Here is a 7,648-nt window from a genome sequence, read left to right as displayed (position 1 = left end):
TCCGTTTTTTTTAGATTTTTTTTTTTTTAATAATCATTATCGATCATTATCTTTTCTGACCTTGAAGTGATGATATATGAACGTTATTTCCAACCATGGTCTTGTAGTTTATGTAGTCAAGGAGGAAGTTGGACCAAACAAACACGATCACGATCGAAACACGATAATGGGGAAGAATAAATATAAAAAGAAGTCTTAAAATCGCTGTTTGGAGCCCTGTGCTGTCCCAGCCTGGAGCAGTCTCACATGATTCCTGAAAGCAAACTCTCTCCACAGTCATGAGTTAGCATGTTTTCCTGGCTTGCAGCAAGTTCAACAACAACAGGGCCTATGTGATTGCATTACCCAATGCGAGAGCAATGGGTCTTCAGTTTCTCTATAGCATGTGTGTGTTGCTTATGCGTGTGTGTGTGTGTGTGTGTTTGTGTGTGTGCGCATCTCTCTGTGCTTCTGTACCTTTCACCTTTTGCTCTGTTACAGCCTCATGTTAAAATCCTTCATATTCATTTTCCCTCATCGCTGTCACATAACGACAAAGACAAAAGAGAATTTTTGATTTTTTAAAAATGTATCATAAACTGAAATTGACATAAATATTCAGACACTTTGCTGTGACACTTGAGGTTTCGCTCAGGTTCCTCCCTTTTCTATTGATCCTCTCTGAGATATTTCTACATCTTGACTGGAGTTTTTCTGTGGTAAACTCAGCTGACTGGACATGATTTGGGAAGACACAGGTTTCACAGCTACCTGTGCAATCATGTGCAAAGCTACAACCACGAGGAGGTGGGAGCTGCCTGCAGGGCTCAGAGACCGGACTGTGTCGAGGCACCAAAACATTTCTGCTGCATCAAAGGTTCCCATGAGCTAAGTGGCCTCCATCAATCTGATATGGAAGAACCAGGACTCTGATCCTCTTATCACATCCATCACTGCAGCAATCCACCGACCTGGGCTGTAACTGTTTGACATCGTCTTTGGAGGAAACCAGGCATGATGCTTGACTTGGTTGTCCTTCTGGAAGTTTCTCCATCTCTGGAGCTCAGCCAGCATGATGCTTCGATTCTTGGTTAGCTCTCTTACCAAGGCCCTTCGCCCTCTGTTGCTCAGTTTGGCCCCAGGAAGAGTCCTGGGGCCAGTTGCACAAAACACCTTGGTTTAAGAGTTTCCTTAAAAACTCAGTTAACATTTCCTTAAAATAAAAACACCCTGCACAAAACACCCTTAACTCTGTAAAATGTTCACTTAAGTATTTAGGGATTTCTCCTAATCATGGTGTTATACTTGAGGAATCACTTAAAGTCACTTAAACTGTTGCACAAAAGACCTTAGCAGCTGAAGTAAGGAAAAAAACTAAAGCTACCTCTGACTCCATCTGAACTCAACATGAAGTTATAAAGTGATAAATGAAGAATCTATCTCAAGAAGAGCAGGAGAACCCAATGGACCCTGAACAATGAGGAATTGATTCGACATCACAGATCTGACCTGTAGGCGGTTTGTGATTTGTCCAACTGTCTAGAGTTAGATCTCTCCTCTCTCCACAGCTGTGCTCTTCCAGCTCCTTTGTTCTTAATGGTTGCTCTACAGTTTCAAGCTACAGACCTTTCCAGTTAGTTATAGTGGAAGTATTTCATGTCCACAGATCAGCCGTGTGTCGGGTCATTCAACACTCTCACCGTCTGAAGAACAATATGTAGCTCCTGTCAAAACAGGAGGAGGATGAGATAGCAGTGCACTCCTTCATTGTTGCTTTCCAAGAAGCGATAACGGGTATCACAAGCTAATGCCTGCGAACAACCGTCTCCATGGAAACATAATTTTACTGCTGTAAATCTCTGCTGTAAATTACATAACTTTTTTCCTTAATTAAAGGAACTGTTTAAGAGATTCTGCACAACACCCTTAGGTAACTCCCTTGGCTGAGGAGAAAAGAAACCTTAAGTAGAAAACTGAAGGTGTTTTGTGCACCCGACGCCCTGCCTGCTCCAAACAGAACGACTGAGGACACGGTTCCTCAGATCTGTGCCTCGACACAGCCCCGTCTCTGAGCTCTGAAGAAGTCAGAATGCTTTCCAAATGCACTGTATGTGTCTTATATGTGTGTGTGTGTGAGTTTTAGGAGGCTAAGTTAAAAGCACTGTTTATGTGAGCTGACTGCTGTTTATTTCAACATCCTACTGTGACAAATCACGGGCAGAATCAGAGATGATGTTTTGATCTGGATGTGATGTCCCCTGTTAAACAAAACGTTTGGAAGCGCATGTCGGCCCCTCAGAGGGAAAAGACTGAAAGGGGACACCAGCCTCAGGGACACAAAGCGGCCAAGAGACAAATCTGTTTTACAGCATATCTGTCCAAGCCCCGTACTGCTGGATCTGCTCTCCCAGAGGAGCAGTGGATGGAGACCACACGGATGGCAACAAGGCGTCGAGTTTCACGAAGGAGACTGATGTTACATATCAAACAAACCAAAGAGATGGGTAATCTAATTGTCTCACACTCACTCGCGCAGCCAAATATATCAAAATCAGATTCCCTCTCACTCTCACAAAGTAAAACATGATACAATCAAATTTCCCTCCAATCTCTTTCATGACTTATGATCTGCCAAGGTCTCACCGAGTCTTTCCGCATTGTTAAAAGAGATCTTTATTTGTCATTCTTAATCAAATCTCGCGTCTGCTTGAGTCTCAAAGCATTTAGTTGATGCACCGCATGTTACTGGCTTGTGCCTTGTTTATAGCCTATGTGCAATACAGCCCTCCATTAGCAACTCAAAGAAATGAATTGTTCTCACAGAAAGGTGTGGTCCATCATATGATCTGTTACAGATTTCTTTGGGCTATTTTGCCCTTTGTGCTCCAGGTTTGCTTCAGTCTACCCCTTTCAACCATTTGAAACATTGTGACAGGGATCAAAACACTGCACCAAATCATTTCATAAATAAATGAATACATATTGGCACACTCAGTAATGTGTCTTGGTCTCACCCCCCCCCCCCCCCCCCCCCCCCCCCCCCCCCCCCCCCCTTCAGGGAGATCTTTTATCTTCTCACATTAACACATTTGGTTAGTTGGTTTATTTGGCATCAACTTTGAGTGTGAGCGTATGTATATGTGTATGTGTATGTGTTTGTGTGTGTCTGTGTGTGAGTGGCATAGTATAATTACGAGCTGTCTCAATCAATCTTTTGTCTTGCTACAACTGTACAGTTTTTAAAGGTCCCATATTTAACTCTTCTCTTGTGTTTTATCTGAAGTGTTGATCTCCATCAGAAGATATATTTGTGGTTTTAAGAACCAAAAACCATCTCAGTGTAGTTTTACATCTCCTCTCTCGGGCTTCTCTCCGGAGCTCTAGTAACGACAGGTCAGTCCGCAAATCAGATGAGAGGATCAGAGCCTCTCTGACTGTTTTCTGAGTGATCCAATAAAAATATAACAGATTTCAGGGAAACCAAATCCTGCAAGGTTGGGTGGTAGGTCCAGGTGGGTGGGGCTTGGGCTGTGGCTGAGAGCAGTGACTGCTTTGTAGTGACATCACAAAGTTGCTGAAGTCCTGACGGCTGGTTTTAAGGCTCAGTTTCTGAGCTGTGTGCATTTCTCTGTGGACTGAGGCTTTGATACTTTCACAGTATTAATATAGAACCTAGACCTGCTTTATAATCAAAAAACACATGGACATCTACCTTTAGACTGGATGGAGCTATACTGATACCAGCAGCACTGCTCTAGCACCACGTTGTTCCAGACAGAATCATCTCAATAGAAATTAGATGAAATTTAGAAATAGAAAATGACTATAGGAAAGTATAGAAATTGTTGGCACCCAGAGGATGAATCCTAAAGACTTTGGTGATCCCCTGACTTTTCGTCTTTGGTTTATGGCCAAATATCTGCAGACCTGCCACCTTCATGCTGTACATTGCATTTATGGGTAATTAGCAAGTGTTAAACTAAGATGGTGAACATGGTGCAAACATTATACCTAAATCAGTTGAACCATAATTATGAGCTGGGGAAAAAACATTCACCATCTCTGGTTGAAGATATTATTAATTTCTGACACCAACTTGGTGAAAACAACTAAAGACATGTCAACAAGCTGTTGGTGAAATGGCTGCTAATACACAACTGCTAACACTGACATCAAAATGAAATCCACTAATACAATCCATTTATTTCAAAGGAGCTTTATACAAATGTGTTTATATTAAAATTAAGATTAACTTAATTCTCCCACAGAGAAATGAAAAATTTGTCTTGGACTCGTAACCAATGCTGCATCCATAAAAGTAAAAAACAATATTTCATACAAAAAAACAATTGTGTTAATAAATATCAAACAGGGTCACAGATGGTTCATAAACAACAACCAAGGTTCTTTACAGTATGTGAACCCCAATACATATACAAACACACACACACACACACACACACACACACACATACAGTAGGCAACCTACACAAAGGTATTGCAAGGATAATTAATATAAAAAAAAGGAAAATCCTCCTGTTTCTGTGTTGGTCTTATCTGCCACTAGTTCAAAGTTTTACTGACACTGGGATCAATGAATTTTTAAATGTGTAGTCTGCTGCGAGGGACTCTGAACCTCCTACCAGCGGAGCAGTAGTGGTACTTAGCATGTACAACATGGGAGGGGTCAATTAACATCCTATTGGCTTGCCCTCTGGTGACCCGTTCATAAGTAGCCTGCAGGGACTTCTGCTGTTTCATTGCTATAATCTTTCATGCAGTCTGCACTAGTCATAAGCTGCACAAACCGAGCTGTATCTGATGAGGCTCTCCAAAACTGCCTGGTAGGAAATTAACACAAGTTTCGGACCAACACTGTGAACTCTTAAATCGACTGTAAGGAGCGCAGTCGTTGCTGTAATCTGCTACGGAGACATTTGTATGAGGAGAACTGTGAGAAGGTTTTGTCGTGGATGGCCACAGGCCTGCAGGTCAAACACCATCTCCTCCACCTTTTTAACATCCAAGACAAATGTCTTGGATGTCCACGCAGCGTTTCACAAACCCTTGTGTCTCTGAATAGTAGTCACATAAATCTGGTCATTTAGCTGTGTATCTGGTGTGACTACACTTTTAGCACTGGGGCTAACCACACCGATGATCACTCCCAAGTCAGAATAAGAATATTTTTTCTGGTCTTCCCATTCTGCCAACATTGTATGAATGTAGCATTAGCATATTAGGGTTGTTGTTATGAGCATGTTCTCAGACTGACATCATCTCAAAGCACAGCTAATTTATATGTGCAAAGAAACAAATAAATTGTCATCAGATATATTACTCTGGATTAGATGTCCACAGATGCAGCAGTGCAGCTAAACTCACAGTTATTTTATTGCCACATGTTCACCATCATACTTTGCATGTCACATATAAAACAAAGATCACAGTGAAGGGTGCATTTGTTATCTTTATGAAGGGAATTTTCTTCCAACCCACATGCCACAGGGGACTTCACTTTACTCAGGAAAAATAACAAGGCTGCTATGGGAACGCTCAGGGCACAGTTGGATCTTTTCAAATAAAGCTTAATAAATATCATTCTGACATATTTAGAGGTAATGTGGGTTTTGGCTAAAAGTTATTTGCTCCATTTAAAAGCCCTTGCTGAGAGAATGCAGTTCATGTCTTACTGTAACAGACTTTCTCAGTGATTTCACTCAGCTCCAGATGTGGGTGTTCTTTTCATGTTTTCTGGCCCAGGTGCAAAGGTTTATCATAAAGACATTTAAAGATAAAAAAAAAACAAAAACAACCTAATACCTACAGTACCACTGCATGAACCCCTTCAAATGTTGATACTTCACTTTCCATGAAGCTGCAGCTGCGGTTTGGAGCAGATACTGACACTGCTTTGCATTAACACAGGTCTGCCTTAAGGGTTCAACAGTTTGAGCAAACAGAGCAAAAGAAACGGAAAAACCAGTAACACAAGACTGAATTTGTATGACGAGAAAAGTTGTTGTTGAAATTGTAGAACTGTGGATGTGGTTAAAGTTGTAAAGTGATATAAAAGTCTCGTCAACATGATACACTTTAGTGCCCTATGAAAGTTGCACTTAAACAGTGCGTCATCAAACATCATTTTTTAAATCAAAGTGCTGGAATATGTATTTAATTGTCACATCTTATTACTTAATTAATCCCTGTATTTTTTTGAATATTATTTTTGGTGCATTTAACGGCATATAAATGTATTTTTGATTTTGGCAGTTTCAGTCCTCCACGCAGGAAAGGTTGATGTCAGGGTTTCAGGTGAATTGCAGGAGTATCCAGTGCTGCATCTCTCTCATACCACTCACCCCTCAGGTCACTCACCTCTGGAGGTTGTTGTGGTCAATGTTAAAGGGGGGGTTGGGATCTGGATTCTTATCATCTGTAGGCTCAAATTGTCAGTTGCACCTCTAGATTATGTTTGACCCTCCCACTCTCCCGCTCTATCTCCCCACCCTGAGGGCACAAGGCATCATCTAGTTACTACCTCCCTCTACTGGAGATAGATGGTAATAACAGCACATACGCTGGAGCTTTCACTGGGATTTCTAGATGCTTTAACATAACCTTAAACATCAACCACACAAACCAGCACCAAACCACCAAGTATTTTAAGTCTTAATAATTGTTTGCAGTCTGTTGGCCAATCAGGTGGCAGTTGAGAGGTGAAATCACGGCCCTCTGCTGGCAGTCTTTCAGATTGCATTTGCAACAGTAGGACACCTTGAATGTACTCAAAGAATATTCATACGTATTCAACAAATAAATTTGGTTTTATTATCAGTGTGTCTGCATATAATATGTTAGCTGTTTGCAGTGACTGTTCAAGGACTGAACTTCCCATACAGAAATGTAACATGAGATTTTTGTACCTATGTGATACAAGTGATGTTGCTCTATATGTCACCTATAAGGTAATATATAATTAGAGTTTATAACATATATGAAACACTCATAGTTAAATTTTTTTATGTACATATTTAAAATGTCTATATGATGAATTTTCATATGGTATAACATGTTGCGACTATAAATATTTATGATATATATTTAATTTAACTTTATTACAACAACATAGATATAAAAATTCTATATGATTATATTTGTTTTTCAAATGAATTTGTCATACATTTTTAACATGTCTATTTTCTCATTCTGGGAAAGTGGTCTCAGTTATTTTTACTTACTCTATAGTAAAATATACTCTATATAATATTAACATATATTAACAAGCTTTGAGATGGATATATATTTATGTAACATTCAGGCTACTATAGATGTAAGAATACCGTCATAAACATACATATTTATATGGGCTAGACATATATATCAATACATGAAACTGCTCCAATTTCTAATAGGTCTGAGATTAATTTTAAGTATAAATGAAATGGAATATATGTACATATATTTCATATATGGAAATGTATATCACATTGGCATATGAGCCTACACAAAACATTATGATAAACTTTTAAAACAAAGTACAAAATGAAACTAATGTTTCCCAACCTCTCTGTCTGGTTGAGGCTCCTTTTCCTGCCTCACATTTCCCATTTTAACTTCTCAGATGGTTCAATTTAAAGATACAAAGAGGTAAGTGTGTCCAATATGT

The sequence above is a fragment of the Trachinotus anak genome, unplaced genomic scaffold, assembly GCF_046630095.1.
Source record: "Trachinotus anak isolate AG129_WGS33_773 ecotype Australia unplaced genomic scaffold, CSIRO_AGI_Tana_v1 ptg000010l, whole genome shotgun sequence".
Lineage (NCBI taxonomy): Eukaryota > Metazoa > Chordata > Actinopteri > Carangiformes > Carangidae > Trachinotus > Trachinotus anak.
This window is presented reverse-complemented; position numbering follows the sequence as displayed.